The sequence below is a fragment of the Danio aesculapii genome, chromosome 12, assembly GCF_903798145.1.
Source record: "Danio aesculapii chromosome 12, fDanAes4.1, whole genome shotgun sequence".
Classification (NCBI taxonomy): Eukaryota; Metazoa; Chordata; class Actinopteri; order Cypriniformes; family Danionidae; genus Danio; species Danio aesculapii.
The window spans coordinates 35,015,684-35,039,334 of NC_079446.1; the positions used below are offsets into that span (position 1 = coordinate 35,015,684).

Consider the following 23,651-nt stretch of genomic DNA (forward strand, 5'->3'; position numbering starts at 1 on the left):
TAAGTTTTTGGGGGGAACAACTTAATTGTTTTATGTTCAGTCTACTTAAATTGTTAAAATGATTACATTAACTTAATTGATTTGTGTTGGGATAACATGAAGGATTTGTGTAGAACCCAGCTTTTTTATGGTGCATAATCTGATTTGCTAACGCTCAATGTCAAGTGGTACAACCATGATTTTTTTGCTGGTTGTTCAGACTACTTATTTAAAATAAGCTGAACCAACACAATTCTTGAGTTTTTTTTGCTTATTTTTGTTCAATCCACTTAAATGTGAAAACAATTAAGTTAACTTAATCAATTTGTGTTGGAACAACATGAAGGAATTGTTTTGCACCCAACATTTTTTTTTCAGTGATATTCAGATTTAGCAACACTCAGAATGTAAAATGGTACAACAATTATTTAATGTCACGACGTTGTTTACACATATAAATAGTTTAGTGGACAGAAATGAATAGTTTCATCCTTTTGATTAAATATTTTCATAATGTTGAAAAATGTTGTATTTGAGTTTCAGCTCCACAAAGAAAATCAATAATAACTTTTTAATTCAGATATTTAAAACTTCTATTATAGCGAATGTTTGAGTCATTTTGTCATATAAATTGAATTTTCAGCCAAAAAATATTGCTATAGACTATTAAATTCAATTACTATTATTATATTCCAATTGGAGAATAAGAGGGGTTGCTGTCCTGAGAAAAGCTCATTTTCCGTCAAATGTATTTACATGACCTCTTAAAGTTTCAGTGTGCATTATTTGCTGACTGAGACATTGTTGTGAATGTGTCCTTAACAATACACTGTTATGTATTGTGTGGCCCTTCTGAACATTTACCTTAAATCAGATATACAGATTGTTACGTCAGAAGGTTCCCAGATTTCACATCTTTTCCAGTCTGACATGTTTTCCGGCTTTTAGTATCTGTCATGAGCTTCAGCTTTTAAATGCGGTTACGTCATAGCATGAAAGACTTGTCACTGACATTGACAGGCATTGTACATGTGCAATACTATTAGTTTAGTTTAGTTTTTTCAGCTGTATTGGTAATTTGGCAGTAAATTATAACTGATGAGCTTCTGACAAAGCTCATATAGTATAAGAAATGAAAAGACAAAATCCATTTCCATTTTACATCTCATAATAGCTCTGATTATTTACTGATTACAGCAGTGTATAGGTCATGTGCATGGCTCTAAAGTGATACAACATTTTTATGTAATGCAGTACAAGGTCTGCAAGTGATTTGCACCAGTGGTGCAATAAGAATATAAAAAGCTTTATCTTCATTCCTGTGATGTTAATCTGAAGGCATTTCTGTGGCCAAATATTCATTCTCTTCCATAAGACGAATATGTGATCTTACATTTAAAGGGAGACTCCATCCAAAAATAGAAAATGCTGTCAATTTTTCTCCAGTGTTGTTCCAAACATGTGTTCATACCAAAGATGACATCTAATTTTGTTGTCTGGGTCACATTAAATGTACAAAAGTGAATTAATACACATATTAAATCAGGGGTGCCCAAACTTTTTTGTATGAAGGGCCAAAAACGAAATATCATTGACAGTCGTTGGCTGAAGATAAATATACCAAACTATTTTACATTAAAGTTACCATAGGTCATTTCCTAATTTATTTCCTAATATTTAAAAATAATTAGAAAACATGACTTTGAATCGTATTACCTAATGCAGTATAACGTTTTTAATTAAAACTATTAAAATAAAAACGTTAACAATCACATTTATAACACAGTGTTAACACAGAGTTGCTGAGAATCTGCCTTTGCCTTGATTTTCTCACCAAAGTCCTCTATTCGTCTGGTGACAGGATGCACATTTTAAACTAAATCTGATTAATTGACACCATTTTAAATAAAACGTTTAATTTCAGTTCGCTTTTTTGTAGCTTAATAATAAAACAAACAAATAAAATTTTAAATTTAAAATAACAATCTCCAAGCCATAGGAAATAGTCCTATAAACTACTTTTTATTGCAATAAGTATATTACAAGAAGTTATATTAACTTTTCAAACCTCTGCAATCAATTTATGAGATTGGCCAGGTTGGTACCGATCGAGTCATTAAATGTGATTATCGGCCGATACCGGTCTTCGGCTGATCGATCAGAGCATCCCTAGTGGTGTGTATTCCTTTAAGAGAACGCCAGATCATCGTCATTCATGTAGCTTTCATTGACTGAACACAGCAATGCAATGAAATTAATACACAAAATGCATATTAAATGTAATAAATGTGTCAGTTTTTATGTTTACAATAACACAAATAAAAAATAAAGTCTATCTGACCTGTATTTAAATAAAATAATACATGATCACTCAAATATTTTACTGCATTTTAAACTTCTTGCTGAAAAATGGGTGAAAGAGCCTCTTCTAAATATCCCTAACATATGGATTTTTGGCATATGAATATACCTATTGCATGGGTGCTAAAAAGAACAACTCTGACTCTGAGACGTTTCTTAAAATATCTTTTATAAAACAAGACGGTCAACAAACGGTGACAGAAGTTTTGGGTAGTGTGTATCCCTTTAAGAGTACGCCAGATCATCCTCATTCATTTAGCTTTCATTGACTGAACAACACTGCAATGTAAATAACAGCAAATCAATCAGAGTTTTTTTTCAGTGGAGCTCTATCAGTTAGAAAGTAATAGAGTCATTGTGGCAGATATATTTCATGCTTTTCTTGAGTTTTAATTGTTCCAGTTGAGGACAAAAGCCAGCAGGCTAAGCTTGACCCCAATAAAGTCTCAATCCCTTGCCTTGGAGATCCTTGAGCAGTGAAGGGGGTTATTGTGGAAAGCTAGTCTTTGTTTGGGTGCAGACATAAGATTAGAGAGAAAGGAGCCCACGGAGTAGGATTAAAATCTCTTTATCCTATGTTAGAGATTCTGATGTATTATAATGCTCTGAGATGTTACTGAAGATCAAACCCACTTATTATTGCTGATACCGCAGGTTTCAGTTAAAGTGACAGTTCACAAGTTTACTTGTACGGTCCCAAACCTTTATGATTTTCTTTCTTTTTAAGATATCCTGCTTCTGAATGCAGTTTCATAAAGTACAAAACCTCTTGATAGTGGAAAAAAAGTCTGGAATTAGACAGTGTTTGTGTGTTATTTCATCAGAAATGTAATAATTGTCACCCTGGACCACAAAACCAGCTATAAGTGTCCATTTTCTTTGGAGATTTATGCATGAATAATTAAGCTTTCAATTGGTTTGATAGGATCTTAAAATATCTGTCTGATATACAGTACAACTATCTGAAAATGTGGAATCTGTGGGTTAAAAATCATCAGAATATTGAGAAAGTCATTGTCTATTACAGTATATTTTTAGCAATGCACATCACTAAATTAAAAATGTAGTTATTGATGTATTTACGGGAGTTAATTTAGAAAATAAGTACATTATATGGACTTAATATCCTATAAATTTATGGTCAAAAAATAAAAAGAATAATTTTAACCCATGGTGACACGGTGGCTCAGTGGTTAGCACTGTCACCTCACAGCAAGAAGGTCACTGGTTCGAGTCCCAGCTGGGTCAGTTGTTATTTCTGTGTGGAGTTTGCATGTTCTCCCTGTGTTCCCATGGGTTTCCTCCAAGTGCTCCGGTGTCCCCCACAGTCCAAAGACATGTGGGACAGGTGAATTGAATAAACTAAATTGGCCGTAGTATAAGTGTGTGTGTGTGTGTGTGTGTGTGTGTGTGTAGTGAGTGTATGAGTGTTTCCCAATACTGGGTTGCAGCTGGAAGTGCAACCGCTGTGTTAAACATACGCTGGAATAGTTGGCGGTTTATTCCACTGTGGTGACCTCTGAAATAGAGACTAAGCTGAAGGAAAATTAATGAAGGGATGAATTTTAACCCATACAATATCCCCAAAAATATATTGAATAAAAAATAACACAGGTTGGTGGTTATAATTGTCGTCAACCCACGTCAACACAGGGAGAACATGCAAACTCCCCACAGAAATGCCCAGCCAGGACCTGAACCAGGGACCTTCTTGTTCTTATTTGTTCATTTATGTTTAACTAACAAATTTTATAAGTTTAAAAGTGTATTAGTTATTAGTTATTAGTTATGTTAAGTAATTCAAATGGATGGTAATTTTACATGCAATCAGAATACTTGAATCTTATTTTTTAGGCCTAAATTGTTTTGAGTGTTGTCATGATCATGTGACCCACCCGCATCAGTTGCATCGCTTCACTCACATTTTCAGTGGCGCTGTTATGGAATAGCATGGCGTCAAATGGATGCGCACTCTAGAATTACGCCAGAAGTAGTAGGTCATCTGGGTTCTTCTTGTCTACTGTTTTTTGAATACTATGAATTTGGACATACTCGCATACTGTTTTTTAAGGTACTTAAGGTACTTGGAGTATGGAAGTGTGCGACGCAGCCATTGAATTCAATTGTAGGAGAATTAAAAATGCTATAGAAGTTATAGCTACTGATTTTCAGCATTATGCAAAAAATATTCTTTTGTGATCAACAGAAAAAAAGCAACTCAAATGGTTTTGGAACAACTGGAGGACGAGTAAATAAAGAGAGAATGTAAATTTTGGGGTTTAAATGAAATTACAGTGCTCTCATTAATCATGGGAGTTACGTTAGTAGTAGTCCACTTTATTTTTTACAATTATTATAGCTTTATTTAAGGTTTATTTATTTAAGGCTGTATAACCCCTCACTATACACTTTTCTAAGACTATCATTAACATTTTCACACTTTTCTCTCTTGTTTAAACACTTGTTTCTTCCTTCCTTTAGCATGTCCAGACTTCCAACTTTTTGTGCGATGGTTAACATCTTCCTATGCCTTTTCAGTGCTATCGCAGGTGCCTTTGGTGCAGAACATTTCATCAACACATTGTGGGGTTTGTCGGGGAGATAACTTGCAAACAAACAGTACAGCACATCAGGTGCACTGCTAGCAATCAAAGATTTATGCAAATTAGGCAACTGAATGCACTCTGTACTGTACAGGAGACACTGCATGGAGGTAATTGACTGACAATGGTCTACAGCCATTCAGGGTGCAGAACACAATGCGCTGCAAAAAAAGCATGGCAAATTGCACAAATAAAATCCGCGAAATTGCGAGGCCGTGAAAGGTGAACCACGTTATGGTGAAGGACCACTGTATCTGAGAATTTCCACATGGTTATTAGTTTCTTCTAAAAGTTACTATACAAGAAGGAAGGTCAGTAAAGTTTATCCAAAGTGCATGCACAGCAATAACAAATGTCAAGTGTGCAATTTTGATGCTAGTTACTCTTTTACATAATAGCACACGTCAGTGTTTATCAGCCTTTTTTGTCTGATTATGTGTTATGAGCCAGAAATAACTTTATTCATCATAACCCTCAGAACACAGCGAGGTCCTCCTCCTCTCAATAACAGTTATTTAGAGTCTCCGGGAACAATATGGATTGTAATCACATTTCTTTCCAGCAATTATCAAAGTGTTTCCCTCGCTCCAGCATGAATGGCTCTTCTGTTGTGTCGCTTTCCCCTCGCTCTCCTGCATCCCATCCTCCTGTCTGTGATCATTCAGAAGTAAAATGCCGCTGAAGGGAACATCTTTGGATCTGCTGTCAGTTTAACCCAGACTGGGCTTTGTTCTTGATGGCAGTGCCCTGCGGGACACCGTTTACTTACTGAGATGAGTTTTCAGAGCAGATTACCCACAGGCAGCTTGTTCACTGTGACGGAAAAGAGGCAGCACAGATGATTTACGAGACTGTGTGAATCTGAATCTTTTTTTTTTGACATCTTAATCAATTTCTGGCAGTGATTTTTCACGTAATTCTTTAGGAATTCAGGTGTGTTTCTGAGAAAAGTGAGGGTTTGTGTCTACCGAAACAATCTTGAACATATTGCTTTTTAATTTTGCTCATATTAAGTCACATCATGTGATGTTGATCTAATAATCAGTACATTGTGTGCTTATCATTCACATCTTACTTCTATGTAGTTGCAGTGAAGAAACTAAATGCTGTTCATTCAGTACTAAACTGTGGAGAGAATTGCAGGATTCAGTCCTAAAAACACACATTTGAAATGAATAAATCAAATGTTGCACTGTACATCTAATCAAATCAGAGATGGATTCATGTCTGTGAATATTAAATGGCCCAATAAATTAATAAAATATAAAAAATGTAAAAAAAGCAAAAAGCAGTGAGAGAAATAATTATGTGATAAGAACTCTCTATATTAATTATGTAAAATATTATTACAAATAAAAATAAATAAATGAATAAATAAATTATTGTTATTAATTGTACTGTTAGTAGTAGTGGTGGTAGTAGTAGTATCAGTAGAAGTAGTAGTAGCAGTAGTTTAAGTAATAGTAGTAGTAGTTTTAGTATTAGTGTTAGTAGTAGTAGCTGTAGTAGTAGTAGTAGTAAAAGTATTTAGTAGTATTAGTAATAGTAGCAGTGGTATTAGTACAAGTATTAGTAGAAGTAATAGTAGAAGTATTATTATTATTAGTAGTAGTACTAGCAGTAGTAGCAGCAGTAGTTGTAGTAGTAGCAGCAGCACTGGCAGTAGTAGTAGCAGTAGTATTAGTAGAAATATTAGTATTGTAAGTATTATTATTAGTAGTAGTAACAGTAGTAGTAGTAGCAGCAGTAGTAGCAGTCGTAATAGTATCAGTATTAGCAGTAGTAGTATCAGTAGAAATATTAGTATTATTAGTAGCAGTAGTAGTAGCAGCTGTATTATTATTATTATTATTATTATTATTATTATTATTATTATTATTATTATTATTATTATTCATAGTAGTAGTAGCAGCAGTACTATTATTATTATTAATAGTAGTAGTAGGAGTAGTAGCACCAGTAGTAGTATTATTAGTAGTAGTTGTAGTAGCAGCATTATTATTATTAGTAGTAGTAGTAGTAGTAGTAGTAGTAGTAGCAGCAGTTGTAGTAGTAGTATTACTACTACTACTACTACTACTACTATTACTACTACACTAACTTTATTTCAATAAATAATTACATTTATTCTTGGATATTTAATTTGAATTAAAATGGAATTTGAGAACAATTTTTATTCTTGAAAGTTACAATTTTTTTTTACTTTAATTATATTTAAAGTGTGAAATATTATAGGATTTTCTTTCAACTGGCCTATTAAGCAACCACATCATGAATTAACCCTAGCAACTCATAGCATCATGCTAGGACTGCACAATATTGGAAAAATCTGACATTGCGATATTGTTTTACTGTGATGTATATTACGATATGAATATAATTTCACCAGATGCTTTGAATAGCTCCAATTGGAAAGATTTCATTCATTTATATTGACTAGGATTTTTTTCTGTGCAGTGCATCTGCATAAATTATATATATTACAAGCATAAATACGACAGAGCAAAAATAAACAGTGCTCTATAGTTTTCTGGGAAGTCAGAAATTGAACAATCAAATGTAAAATAACATGGTCATCATTGTGTAAATAATTTAAAAATATAAAAAATTAATGTCTTTAATCTTTACTAAATAATCTAATCCTGCAATGTGACTACTGCAGATACACACATTGGGATATCGATGCTCAAATGATATATTGTGCAGTTCAACATCATGCCAAAAAGCTTTCTGAATGCTGCCATAACCGCATTACATTGAAAAGCAGCCACACTCTCGTATAATTAAAGGATGGCCACGCACAATTCACATTTTACCAAATAAAACATTAGGAATGAATTATTCTAAAATAAAGACAAACCATGCAAACAATGCATTTCAGCAGACACAATAGACCTCCTAAGGTGTGTTTGGCAGCCCCACAGTATCTAGACGAAACGCTCACATAAACTCTCGAGCTAAATGTGTAACTCGCAGAGAAAGGGAGGGATGTTCACACATTTGAATAAACCACTTCCTTGGTTACAAGGTTGACATTTTCCTGCTGTGGTCTGTTGCATTTTAAGATGACGAGCAGTTACACATCTCGCTGCTCTTGATGCCTGTCTGTGCGTTTTGCTGTCAGCTGGCAGTTTTCAAATCCCTGTTGGTTAATTATTAGCTTTTGAGTTTTGCAAGTGCACATCTTTGATCCAAAGCCTATAGCCTGTAAATATATTTGCTCATCTTCACATTCATAAGTATTCCATCATAGTTTCTTTTTTATTTTATTTTCTTTACAAATTGCCTAACCAGTAGGCCAGTATACCACAAAATAATTGAGCTTGTTTACTTGGAAAACTCAGGTTGTGGTTGGGGATAATTATTGTTTTTAGTCATCAGTTCATCTTTCACCAACCCTACCCCAGTCCTTCACAAGTTGAGCAAACCAAGGACAAGATTATGAGTTACTAAAGTGAGCTATAAAGTCATTAACCTTTGTATTATTGAACTGCAGTATCTTCACAGTGCTGCTGGAGGGTTTACTGATGCCTGATGATGATGATGATGAGGTTAGGGCATTTCCACACTCAACTCATGACAAACAGGTTTCCTTACTTACCGGTATGCAACAGTTCCCTTCAAAAAAAGCCCTTTATCGTCATTTACTCACCCGCATGCCATTGCAAACCTGTATGGCTTTTTCACTGTGGCACACAAAAGAAAATTTGACTGGTTTTTTTTTGGAAGTCACATGAAGTCTAGTGCTATTTTGAGCTACGCTGGCTTTGGTTTGTCCATTGTTTGGGCAAAAACTGTTAAAAAGTCTCTACTTGTGTTCTACAAAATTGTTGGAATAACACTATGGTGAGTACATTTAGTGAGCATAACTAGTCTGAAAGCGTATCTGCAAACACATGCTTTTCTACATCCTCTTTATGTGCATCAATGACCATGTTTATATTGCTGTAATAATGGAGAGAGATTTTGTTAAAGGGCACCTATGATGAAAATCAACTTGTGTAAGATGTTTGGACAGAACTGTGTGTATTGTGTTCACAGTCATATTTGAGTGATATAAACGCAACAAGTCTCTCTTTTAAAATTTCCTGACGTCAAAATAGGCTCTAAATCCCAGTGATTTTGAGGCCCACCTCAACTTGATATAGAAGTGCGGTTTTCCCGCCCCCGAATTGATTAGCAGGCGCTGTGTTTCTAAAATAACACGTATACACATGTCCACACAACATTTTTTTTGCATATAAACTGGGATTAAATATGTGTTCCAACTCATTTTTAAAGCAGAGCGTATTTATAATAAAGTCTGTAAAATCACTAATTCTTAACCGCTATAATCACTACGGCCGCATGGTGTCAGTAAACATTACTATGTGTGTGTTTACTGCAAACGGCATTTGTGTGAGACTCATCATTTCAGAAAGGCTTGAATAAACTCCACCACAAATACATCAAATAAACTTACTTGGTATTTTTGACTAATGAGCTGTATTTCAGCTTCAACCAAGTCTGTCTCCGTCACTGTGCTATTTATCTGACGTAACGCATGATGAGAAGCAGGCACGCATGTGGGAACGGTGGGCGGGGTGAAGCAGCTCATATGCATTTAAAGCCACGGGCTACAGAAACAGCTACAATGTACTCCGACACCAAAATGGGCAGATTCTGGAGGCCATAATAAATTATCTGATGGTTGTTTTAAGCTGAAACTTTACAGACACATTCTGGAGACACCTAATGCTTATCTTACATCTTGTAAAAGGGGTAAAATAGGTGCCCTTTAAATACTGAATTATGTGTGCTGCTTGTTTGTGAGATTGTCTACATTGTGGTAACCAACAGTTAAAGCAAGGTCATGATGAGTTTGCATTCTGTCATTTATGCTGTGATGACTTCAAATTCCAGTTCGTTCCTTCAGGCTGCTTTAGAGATACTTTTGGAATCTACAGTCACCACTTGTTATAAAAGGCTGAAAAAGATACAGCAGTGTATAGATTTCAGTAGAACTCCCATAAATGAGACTACTCTTTTAAATTTTCTCTGCAATAAGTGATTAATCTTTTTTCAATAGCCATAATTGGCAAGATGGACATTGCCGAGATGTTTTACTACAGTGTTTCTTAACCATGTTCCTGGAGGACCACCAGTACTGCACATATTCCATGTCTCTCTCACCAAACACACTTGATTCAGATCATCAGCTCATTAGCAGAGACTAAAAGACCTGTAATGGGGATGTCAGACAAAGGAGACGTCCAAAACCTGCACATTTGGTAGTCCTCCAGGAACATGGTTGAGAAACACTGCTTTACTATTTACACCTATTATAAACATGCGTTCAAATACATCTTTTGTGATCACGCGAGTTCAGATTTTGTTGAAACAGTAACTGTCTACATCACCTTTTACAGGAGTGCTCTGTACAGGACTCCAACCAATCTGAGGGTTGTCCCCCTTAAAAAATGAACAGTGTTTAAAATAACAATGTTTTATACTGTTAAATAATTGTGTAATTAGAAAAACAACATAAACACAAATGTGTCAAAACTGCATTTGAAGTTTACAAACTCGCCAAAAAGCAATTTTCTATTTACATGTAACCTGCAGCTAAAAGTTTGAGCTGCATTTGAATTGAAAATCTAATAAACGTCTAACAAAAGTCCCAAAATAAAATAATCATCAAACAGAGCGATTAGACCGACTTCATGTGTAGGCATTCATTCCTGTGTATTATTGGACTGTTGTTAAACATTTATTAGATTTACACTGACAGACCCAATAAAGCCTGTTTTAGCTAGTATGCCTGTTTTCACTATTATATATTTATTAGACATAAATGTTTGCACAAAATCAATATTTGTGGAACTCCAGTAAATAAGACTGCACTCAAGGCTATTTTATTCACTTATTCACTTGGGATAAAGTGATTATTTTTCTCTTTAATACAGATGAAGCTATATGCCATATGTTGGCAATAAAATTATCATGCTTGACGGATAGTAAGATGTACAAGACAACCTTTGTCAGACAAAACAGTCCCACGCTATTATTAGACAAAATTCATGTCATTGCGCACAAGTGCTATTGAATGAATAAACCTATGTTTGCGGCTGGAAAGGTTCATCCTGCTGTGAAGACCTCTGATAAAGTAGGGAATAGGAAGTGAGTGGACTCATTTTTCACCACTTATGAACCAGTAAGAAAATTAGAGGATGTGCATGGCAAATATGATTCTAATTGCAATCCATATGCACAGAGAAACAAGTCCCATTTGCATTGACACCACATCAGGCAGGGATTGAAAGTAAGAAAGCTGACTTTATTTGATATATTTACACTTACATCTGCATTCATCGTTGTCCACTTGTGATTGGATTGACAAAATGCATCTTAATACCAGGTGTAAACAGAGCCTCCGGTTCATGTTGACACAAAGAGAGTCTCTCGCAATGAATGAAGGTCTTTGTCAGTCACTGTAGTTTTAAAAGAATTACCCCCCCGCCCCCCCTGCCCCCCACCACAACTCCTGTGGAAATGATTTCCTCTTTTGAGTTTAGCTTCCTACGTTGAATGAACCAAAGGCAAATGGAGGGAGATTATCTAGTAATCATATTTTCTTTCAAACATGATATTCTTAAAGAAACTCTAAACTTAAATCAAGAAATTGTTTGGCATAACAGCAAGAACTGGTCTTACAAGACTGTATTAAAACAAATGTTTTATTGCTGGTGTATTGTTGTTTCATTATTTGTTCTAATGCTTCATGAAATGTAAAGAAAAGGCCTTCTCTCATGTCATTTCAGCTTTGGTTGAGGATTAAGTTCAGGTCCTTTTAAATTAAGCCCCTGCTTTTATGAATAGTTATACACAGGCCCAAATCTAATGGGTATGTATCTCCAGCCAAGTCCCATAATTATTATTTTCTTTTATCTAAATATGGTTAGATAAACCGTAATTTGTACATTTTGTGAAATGAAATATTTACCAAATGTACAAGTCAATAACATGCTCGGTTACACCATATTTTTCTTTTTCTTTTTAGATGTTCTGTAAGTAACCCTCAAAGTATTAATACAGTATTATTTTTTAAAAAGAAGAAATTAATTGCTTTCAATATTGGGTAATAAGGTGTTAACAGTGGTGGAAAGAGTACTGAGTATCATACTCTAGTAAAAGTACCATTACTTGCCTAAAAGTGTAGTGCGAGGAGAGTAAAAGTGCCTGTTGTAAATAATACTTAAAGGATGAGTAAAAAGTAGACCTTTCAAATGTACTCAAGACGAGTGAGTAGTAAGTATTAAGCTGTTAAAAGCTGATACATTTACATGTAATTTGTGAGTGTATGTAAAAGTAACATTCTTTAGTGGTTTTAGGGATTGCTCAGCAGGAACACAACGGCATAAGACGTTAATATTAGGTTGTGATGTCAGGTGACAAAAATTCAATGTCTAGCCTGCGTCTGAGGACAACGTTATTTTGATGTCCAATAATGATGTCAAATGACGTTAGTATTTGGTTGATTTTAGGTTGTATTGGAAAGTGACCAAAATCCTACGTGGAGCCAACATCTTAAACCAACGTCATATTGATGTCAGATACTGACATTTATTTATCAGGTATGGCAAGCAAAATTCAACATCTGACATCATAGTGGTAACGTCCACACAAGGTCAATCTGTAACATCAGACATTAGACGTTTATATTAGGTTGGACATTGGCGTTGAACTGACGTTGAGTTCTGACATCAATCTGATTTTCATATCTAAACAAAATGCAATGTCCCCACGGAGTTGGGGTACAACGTCAGTCTGACATCAAGTTGACGTCTTGTGCCTGCTGGGTGTTTAAGGCCATGTCTGTCATCATACAGTAAACATCCATCATCTCCTCATCAGGGACATGCATCTAAACAGTCTCTGGGTCAATGTGTGTAAAAATTTTGGACATCTTCTTTTGGACACTTTTAATGCTTCCAAACAGTTTGCTGAATTTATAAATCGCCCATGTCTTGAGGTTGTTCAGTATGATGCGATTTACCCCTTTACTTCTATGTGCGATTTGATTGGAAAGGAATCACTGGAATAATTTTTCTAATCCCTATAGACAAGAAAAAATAAAGTAGTGGAGTAAAAGTAGCGATACTGCATTAAAAATGTACTCAAGGGAAAGTAAAAGTACACATTTTTTAAAACTACTTGGTAAATTACAAATACTGAGAAAAACTACTTAATTACAGTAATTTGAGTATTTGTAACTTATTACTTTACACCACTGGGTGTACTATAATTTCAGCTTGTTGACATATACTTGCAAATATATTGGTCTAAAGTAAAGCATCAAAGAAATAGTTTCCAGTGAATTTCACAAAAACATAACCATGTCACATATTTACCACATATGCACACACACAAATAGAGAACATGTTTTGCATATAAAAGCAGTGACCCAATAAAAAGTTTTATATTGCATTTTTTCATCAGCAATCTAACCTAAATTGAAAATAGAAAAATTCATATTTTGAAAACTACATTGTATATATAAAAATGAATAACTTGAGAATTTTTATTTATATTATCAATAAATTTATCTTGAGTTTATTTGACCTTACTATGATGAGAATCTAGAATGTTTTGGGTAGAATATGACGTCTACTTGTTCTCATAATGTTTTGTGACATTCGCCTCATTGAGCTCCTCTATAATATTCCTCATGTATGTTTCACGCTTTTGATAAGATTCCTTTCATAAAATTTTGCTGCAGTTTGTCCACTTATCTTATCACAGAGGGTGAGGTCAGTGTGAATGTGTGGTACCCTTCTCAAGGATAGCAGTCCACACCCGAGTCCTTTCCCACAATACCTCTTTACTCACACCCAAACACCAGGTACTGTACATGGGTACCTTTTGCTTTTTAGTGACAAAAAAAAGCAAGATTTCCTTATCACACTATAAGATCTTGTACTCTCCATTTATAATATCCACCCCATATTGATAGTAATAACAACCCATGACTTTGTATATCTTATCTCAGGGTGGTGGTGTGTATTTTAGTACACACTGCCTATCTGCTTGTGTCCATGTAAAATGATTGTGACTGCCAGCATTGTACAAAAGACCCACCTAAAGAGGTTGTATAATTTTCCTGACTGTATAATATCCATGTTTAGTCCTCTCAGGACATTGTGAACCTTCTGTTAGACTCGATCAACCATGACTGGAGTGTGTTGGCAGGAAAGCTACAGTTTTGCAGGATGAAATAAGAACTAAACTTAGTCTCTTGCCATTTTTGTCAGTGCTTATAGTTAAGAAACTTGTTGACCTCTCCTTCAACTTTGCGCTATAAAAGTGAATCATTTTGTAAAGAAGAATATAATTTCACCCTCACTGTTGTACTTGCTTGTTTTTGCTAAACTTTTGGAAGCTTGCCTTTGTCAAGATATTAGTGTATCAACTAAGACTTGTTACCCAATTGTTTATTTCCCCAATTTGTACCTACATAACAGTGTGTCCTAACCAGCATGATGCCATACAGTTCAAGTGAAGAAATTTCTTTGTTCGCACCAGATGTGCTGAGACCTGACTAAATCCATCAAAACAATTAGTGAAGTTTGAAAGACTAAAGCTGCGGTCACACTGGGCTTTTCCTCCCATAGACTTCCATTCATACGCACGCGAATGCATCAGACCGGAAACGCAGGGTCATGCGTTAAGTTTCGCAGTTCGCTGCGGTGCAAGTTCAAGCTTGGTGAACTCTGAACTACGAAATCGCATCACTTGACTGTGTGAGACCAATCGAGGATTAAAACACAACCTCTCTGGACAGAAATTTAAAATATGGAGCAATTGCTGGCTTTTTAAAATGTCTAATCATCTTGTTTAATCCCGCCCCTTTTTGCAGCGCCGTACAACAGAATTTCGCACACACAAAGCCCAGTGTGACCGCAGCTTAATTTCGAGAGGAGCACGTGGTATGATTGACCGCAGCTGGTCCCTATCGCTGATCATTAGCTAGCCAATCGGATTATTCCAAATTTACATAAATATCCAGCCTAACCTTGTCCCCCATCTTCGTTTTGGAAAAACCCCTCCATCCATCCCTTCTCCCTCCTACTCAATTCTAGGATCAGGCGACATGGTGGCTCAGTGGTTAGCACTGCTGCCTCACAACAAGAAGGTCGCTGATTCAGGTACTTGCTGAGCCGGTCGGCACTTTCTGTGCAGAGTTTACATGTTCTCCCAATGTTTGTGTGGGTTTTCCCCAGGTCCTCCAGTTTTCCCCACAGTCTAAAGACATGTGATACAAGTGAATTAAATAATAGTAACAGTGATAAGCAATTAATGCATACGCATTGGTGCAGTTGGCGGTCTATTTCCATAGAGCCGTCTTATTAATAATGCTATAGGCTAAACAAATCAGTGGAGCTCTCGAGAACTGCCTGATCTGGTATCCCTCCTAACGCTCCTTGACCAGGCAGGAGCCTTGGGCTCATCTATCTTCGAGCTCAGGGTTCTCTCCCGGGACAGCATGCCAAACCTGCTAACATTGGCTAAGCATTATCTAAGTGTGAACTCTTTAAATAAATAAATCACACCTAGTCAAAGGAGATCAGAAAGCACACTGCACTCATGATGAAACAGAAAAGTTCATAATATACTTCATAAATATTAAGTGATTTTGCCATAATTAAAAATGCATACTCATCGAATGATTTTTATTCTTTGTTTATTGGTTTTTATAACCATAAAAACAGGCAAAAACAAGGTGAACAAACAAACAAGGACAAAAACAAAAATACTGATTAAAAACAAGTAAAAAATGAATAAAAATCAAATAAAAAAGTAGAGAATACAAAAATCAAGAGTAAACAGAACAACAAATCTTACTGTGATTGACTAAAGTCACACCTTTTATGAAAATGCATCTGAGGTGGTCCGAGAGTCAATTCAATTCAAGTTTATTTGTATAGAGCTTGTTACAATAATTATTGTTTCAAATCAGCTTTACAAAAGGTGTGCATTATTGCATTACAGTCAAATGAAGTTATAGTAAAAATAAATATAAGTTATTATATGCTGACATAGTTAACCTGCAATTGCATTGCGTGTTGATGTGTACATGTATGTGTTGTCCTCGAAGTCTTAGATGGTTGGCATCATCTCTTCATATGTGTTGTCCTAGTCCTCGTAGGTTGGCATCATCTCTTCACACGTCTTGGATCCCATCGATGACACTGATCAAACTCTAGAGGCCTCGGGATGGGCATCCTCAGGTGCAAATAGAGAACAAAGGAGTTATATAATAGGAGTTATATAAATAAACACAGAAGCAAATATATAAGGCATAGAAGTATTTCTAACAAAATGCCTGATGCATTAAGACAGGAGGAGGGTGTCCTACAGGTGGTTTAGCAAGTCTACTCATGCATCATATCGTTGTGTGATGCATTGTGTGTATGCTTTACTTAAAAGATAGGTATTTGATCTAGTTTTCAACTGAGAGAGTGTGTCTAAGTCTCGAACATTATCAGAAAAGAGTTTAGGAGCCATAAATGAAAAGGCTCAACCTCCTTTAGTAAACTTTTCTATTCTGGGTACTACTAGAAGCCCTGAGTTTTAAGATCGAAAAGAGCAGGTTGGATTGTAGCAAGACCAAAGGTTGGTTAGATAAACAGGAGCTAGACTATTTAATGCTTTATAGGTAAGAAGCAATATTTTATAATCAATACGGAATTCAGGTGTAAGTGTAAGGAGGATAAAATTGGGGTGATATGATCATATTTTCTAGACCTGGTAAGAACTCTGGTGCTGCATTTTGTACTAGCTGAAGTTTGTTATTAGAGGATGCTGGGCAACCGGCAAACAGACCATTACAGTAATCCAGCCTAGAAGTCATAAAAGCATGAACTAGCTTTTCTGCATCTGAGATCGATAGCATGCTTCATAGCTTAGTCAGAGGTTTATTAGAGACATCCATATTTTTGAAAGACATCACTCTTGTTTCTTAAGTAGTTTGTATATTGTTCAATAGCATTATTTCATATGTTATTCAAATGTTGGAGGTTTTGTTGGTTCCAGTTGAGCAAAATGCATTTTTTTGCTAGATAGAAAATGATGCCAAATCTCTCTATAGAGTAATAAAATTTGCAAAGCTTTAGCTGTGAAGTCCTGTACTGCTTTCCAGAAAAGAATTTAGCTTTTTGCAGTCCCCAAAAATATGTATGATTGGTCCTGAATAGGTTTTACATCGGTGACACCTGGATGATACATTGGGGTACATTTTGCCCAAATGAAGTGGGATCAGATACATCCTATGCATAAATTTACATTTTTGTTCAACTATTTTGTAATTGAAAAGTGGAATGAGAGTATTCTGGCATATAGTCCCCTGCTGATCCTCTATATTTGTGTTTCTCAGTGCATTTGCTTGTTCACATAGAGTTCATGATTGTAATGTATTTTTAAAATCTGAGGTGCATTTTACTCAGGCGGTTCTAAAGTTTTATGAATTTTTTTCTAGTTAAAAAGAAGATATTCTGAAGAATGTTGCAAAAAAGCAGCGATCTAGAAGGAACCAAAGACTATGGAAGTAAATTCAGTATATCTTTCTTTGTGTTCAACAAAAGAAAGAAACTCAAACAGGTTTTGAACAAGTAGAAAATGAGAAAACTTAAAGTGTTTTTGGTTGAACTTTCCCTTTTTTTTTTTATCCCTATCGGTTGTGGCTCTATTGATAATGATGATCTTCAAAGCCTTTAAATATTAAATAAAGTAAATATTCAGCAAGAGTTTCATTGTCATAGATTATGTGTTCTCTGTTCAAACCTTGAATACAAAAATAGGAACCATTTCTAAACTAGTATCCTCCGTCACTATATGTTTATCTCATCATTGTGGTTGGTTAGCACAAAAAAACTCAGATTAACATGGAAAACATAACATGCTACTTTGACTGACCACTAATGACAAAAAAATATCACAGAGGGCTGTAAACAACCAGCAAAGCATCAGAAACTGCATAGTAACACCTCATAGCATTTACACGTACGCTTACATTACTGTTACAACAACCTTGAAAACAACAATTTACTCATCCTTTTAACATAAAAGAAGATCATTGAAGAACTCTGGAAACATGTAGCCATTGACAACCTTAGTAAGCAAAATTATTACTGTGGGGGCCAGTCAGTTTCCAGCATTATGTAAAAGATTTAATTTGTGTTCAATATAAGGAAGAAACTCCTGTATAACAAGTAAATGATGAGCAAGTTTTCATTTTTGGGTGAACTAGCCCTTTAAATACTTTGATCGAGGGCACAAATAGCTCATTGCTCTGATCACCAAGCCTGTGTTTTAACCACTATGCCACAAACCATCTGTAAACAGAGCTCTGCAGTTGAGGCCTTGTGTTCGGCAGGAGGGATTAAACTCTTAGCGTAACATATGGCCTCTGCTAGCTAAGCCTATGCTAATCAGAGCTCAGATAGGTCTTGAATTTGCATAGTCACCTGTCAGAGTTTGTTCTTTCATTATTGGCTGTAGTCTTTGAGGGACAGTAATGATGATATCTATGTTCTTGTGAGCAGGGTCTGTGAACTGTAGTTAGCCTGAAGCCAGTTTTTTTTGGAAGAGCAGCTATTGTTAATAGTGAAGCCCACATTCAGTGACCCTAGCTCTATCCCTTCAGTCCACACCTCTCTCCGGTTTCCTGGAAGAGCAGCTCTCCTGTGCATTGCAGCTTTGTATTTGGCATTATCAGTGTTGGCGTATAATGAGCACATTGGACACAGTTTCAAAGTTGCATTTGACAACAACATTGGAGATAATTGTCTGCAATATCATTATATAAATGTAATTCTTAACCTGAAAAGTATTTATATACTGTGGGGTACTGAGGTAATGATTTTGGGATAATTTAATTTAATTTAATTTAATTTAATTTAATTTAATTTAATTTAATTTAATTTAATTTAATTTAATTTAATTTAATTTAATTTAATTTAATTTAATTTAATTTAATTTAATTTAATTTAATTTAATTTAATTATTTTTTAAATGTATAAAACAAATTAATGTAAAATGTTTAATCTTTTGTGCTTTAGTTATTGTTTTTATTTAAGATTACAATTATTATTATTATTATTATTATTATTGTTATTATAATTATTATTTATTGTTATTATTATTTTATTATTTTTATTGATGAGACTGGTATGTACAAGATAAGTGAGTATATTGTGTGTGTGTGTAAACATATGCATATACATAGATTATACATGCACATAATAATAATAATAATAGTAATAATAATAAGAAGAAGAAGAAAGAAAAAAAGAAAAAAGTGGTGTAATGTTTGTTTATTTATTTTTATTTAGGGATGCACGGTATATCGGTGGCCAGATATCGGCCGATAAATGATATTTTTAATGTTATCGGTTCGAAAATAAAATTAGGCCGATATTTTTTTAGCCAATAAATTATGTATTATTTCCGCTAGTTAAATCTCTTCATGTGCTAGCTGATTGACAATTAATAAATTAATTAATTTTTTTACTAGTATTTTGATTTGCATTTGCTCTGTGTTAGTTAAAAAACTACAACATTGGACAAGTTAATGTAAAAAAAATTAAGTGTTTTTATTTAAAAGTACATATTATATTATTATTGTTGTTGTTGTTTTTGTTATTATTATTATTATTATTATTATTATTATTACTACTATTATTATTGATGAAACTGGTATGTACAAGACAAGTGTGTATATTGTGTGTGTGTGTATGTATATACAGAGATTAAACATCTACATACACGATAATAATAATAATAATAAAAACAACAGTAATAATAATAATATTAGTACTACTACTACTACTACTACTACTACTACTACTACTAATAATAATAATAATAATAAAGAAAAAAATGGTGTAATGTTTGTTTATTTTTATTTAAGGATGCACGGTATATCGGTGGCCAGATATCGGCCAATAAATTATATTTTTAATGTTATTGGTTCGAAAACAAAATCAGTATCTTTTAGCCAATAAATGATGTATTATTTCCTGCTGGTTAAACCACTTCATGTGCTAGCTGACTGACAATTCTTTTTATTGTTTTACTTTTATTTATTTTTTTATATAAAAAAACCCAACAACACTGTCTATAATTGTCTGCTGTATCACTATATAAATGTAATTCACAACCTGAAGAGTATATAACCTGCGGGGTACAGAGATAATGATTTTGAGATTTTTTTATTTTGTGTGTGTGTGCGTGCGTGCGTGTGAAAAAAAAGCAGGAAAAAAAAACAGATTAATCTGTTTTGCTTTATTGTACTTCATGTAGTGCTTTTATTTAGGATTACATATTATTATTATTATTATTATTCATTCATTCATTCATTCATTTTCTTTTCGGCTTAGTCCCTTTATTAATCTGGGGTTGCCATACTGCCAATTTATTCAACACATTTTAACGCAGCGGATGCCCTTCCAGTCGCAACCCATCCTGGGAAACATCCACACAGGTCCGTGCATAGGGGGGTGGCCCGGTGGCTAGAGCCTCTGCCCCTTTGCCCTCATTGGCTGAGGTACCCCTCTTGTTCAACCGGACAAAAAGCGATGCTCATGCACCCACAATCCTGTTGCTTTCAAGAGCTCAAGATAAAAAAAAAAAATCTTTAATTATTCTTTTAACAGATTATTAACAGGCCTAACACTAACTGTGTGCGCATCATTATTCTTTCATTATCACTCACGGTATGTTTTTTACCTAGGTACCTTTTACCTTTCTTTTGCTTACAGTTATTTTTGTGAATATGGTTTAATTGTCATATTTTTACAATAACATTGCTTTAATATGAGATTGACTCCCTATTTATTTGTAGTTAACTGGTGATCTGGGACCTTTGCCAGGACGGATTACTGTGCATATTTTAGATACATGACAATAGTTCTTTTTTAAATGTCTTTTTGTTAAATTTGAATTTGAAAGTGCATGTATACAGCTATATTTTGCTTGTTTTGACACATTTACATTTTGTGGCTAAGAAATAATAATTAATTTATGTTTGGTGTGGTCAGAGATAAATTTGGTAAATCCTTAATTTTGAGCCCTGAAAAGTCAAGTGAAATAAAAACTAATTGCAATGGGACACAACTCATTTGCTCATGCTCATTGAGCAAGCTATGAGCAACACACACAAAAAGTGAAATGAATGAGGAGGCATGTGGACATAACACAAAATCTAAATCAAGTAATTTTAGTATGCCAAAGTCAAAATTATGCATAGAAAATATATGTTCCCAACAACAAAATTGTGGCTAGTAAAAATGGCGAGTAATGTTGAAAATCTACTAGCCACAGTGGCTGGTGTTTAAAAAAGTTAATGTCAAGCCCTGCACACATAATAATAATAATAATAATAATAATAATAGTATTCATTCATTCATTTTACTTCTGCTTAGTCTCTGATTTATACGAGGTCACCACAATGCAAGGCAAGGCAAGGCAAGGCAAGTTTATTTATATAGCACATTTCATACACAGTGGCAATTCAAAGTGCTTTACATAAACAGGAATAAAAGAAACAATTATAAGAGAAATAAAAACAAACATAAAAATGGTAAGAATAAAAATAAAATAAAATAAAAGCTGATAAAATGTGTTATAAAAGAATTAAAAAGAAGAGAAAAACATAGTAGTTCGATCTGTCGGACGTAGCACAGTGCTCATTCAGTAAAGGCACAGCTAAACAGATGTGTTTTCAGTCTTGATTTGAATGTGCCTAATGTTGGAGCACATCTGATCATTTCTGGAAGCTGATTCCAGCAGCGAGGGGCGTAGTAGCTGAAAGCCGATTCACCCTGCTTTGACTGAACTCTTGGGATTTCTAATCTATTTGATCCTAAAGATCTGAGTGATCTGTTAGGTTTGTATTCAGTGAGCATATCTATAATGTATTGAGGTCCTAGGCCGTTTAGTGATTTATAGACCAGTAATAATACTTTCAAATCTATTCTGAATGTGACTGGGAGCCAGTGTAAAGACCTGAGGACAGGTGTGATGTGCTCTGATTTCCTGGTTCTGGTCAGAATTCTGGCCGCAGCGTTCTGGATGAGCTGCAACTGTCTGACTGTCTTTTTGGGAAGGCCAGTGAGGAGGCCATTACAGTAATCCACTCTGCTGCTGATAAAAGCATGAACAAGTTTCTCTAAGTCTTCACTGGAAACAAAGCATCTAATTCTTGCAATGTTTTTGAGATGATAGTATGCTGATTTACTAACTGCTTTGACATGACTATTGAAACTCAGATCTGACTCCAGAGTCACACCAAGATTTTTGACCTTATTTTTTGTTGTTTGACCCTTAGAGCCAAGGTACGCATTCACCTTGAGAACCTCATCTCTGTTCCCAAACGCAATCACTTCAGTTTTCTCTTTGTTTAATTGAAGAAAGTTTTGGCACATCCAATTGTTAATTTCAACAATGCATTGGCAGAGGGTGTCAATGGGGCTGTAGTCATGCAATGCAATGAACCGCCAACTTTTCCAGCATATGTTTTAAGCAGCGCATGCCCTTTCAGCCACAACCCAGTACTGGGAATCACCCTTAAGCTCTCTCATTCAAACACATACACAATAGTTTAACCAATTCACCTTTAGCACACATAACCACACAGATAACTTGCCTAGCCAGAGACCTTCTTGCTGTGAGCCGCCCCATAATAATAACAATAATAATAATAATAATAATAATAATAATAATAATAATAATAATAATAATTGTGTAATGTTTATTTATTTATTTTTATTTAGAGATGCATGATATACAGTATATCGGTGGCCATATCAGTAAAAATACATTATATTTTTAGTGTTATCATTAACAGTTTGATAACAAAATTAGGCTGATATCTTTAAGCCAATAACTGATGTATTATTTCTGCTGGTTAAACCCCATTATGTGGTAGCTGACTGACAATTTTATTTTTTTACTAGTATTTCGAATTTGTTAATGTTTTATTTGTGCCTTTTTTTGTCAGGTGGTATATTTTATTTATTTAAAAGAAAGTCAGTCATAAAAAAAAAAGTTGATTTAAAGTTCAGAGATCAGTTCGAGCTGATTTTAAAAGTAAAATCAGCTGTTCATATGTTTGCAGACATGCAGAAAAATGTATATTTGTGTTTATCTGTTTATATATCGGCCTGCACATCAAAGAAAGTTATCAGTCAAATTCCAAATTGGTGCATCCCTATTTTATTTTTTCGATGATACACTGGGATACAGCATGCACAACATTATCAGCAACACCAAAAAATATCTATATAATGACTTCTTTGACTCATTCATGGATCAATATGTGCTTGTGTACAGAAGGTAGATGTTTGAATGTCTTATCTGTTTGTGTTATTTCAGCCATATATCATAGACAGGTTTGCTAAAGAGGGAAGTACATATATGACCGGTCGCTTTCATTACTTCTACTTTTGAGTGCTTCTTCTGTTGGATGCTGACGTGCCGAATCGTCTTTGTAATGGTACATAGAGTTATTACTCACTTTTTATAGTTCTCTTTGTATTATATTTACATTTCTGTGGTTGCGTTTGGAAAATGTTGCTTGGTATATTGTGGAAGCTTGAATGTTTTAGGAAGCAGACGACTTTTGTTTAATCAGTTGTTTGTGTATCAACATCGGCTTAGTGGATTTGCATC

At 34.6% G+C, this 23,651-nt stretch overlaps 1 protein-coding gene across 1 annotated transcript in view; it reads left to right on the forward strand.

Annotated features, from left to right (window-relative positions):
* nherf1a (NHERF family PDZ scaffold protein 1a) overlaps nt 1-23,651 on the forward strand; it is a 52,096-nt gene that overhangs the window by 1,221 nt on the left and 27,224 nt on the right. The window lies entirely within an intron of this gene.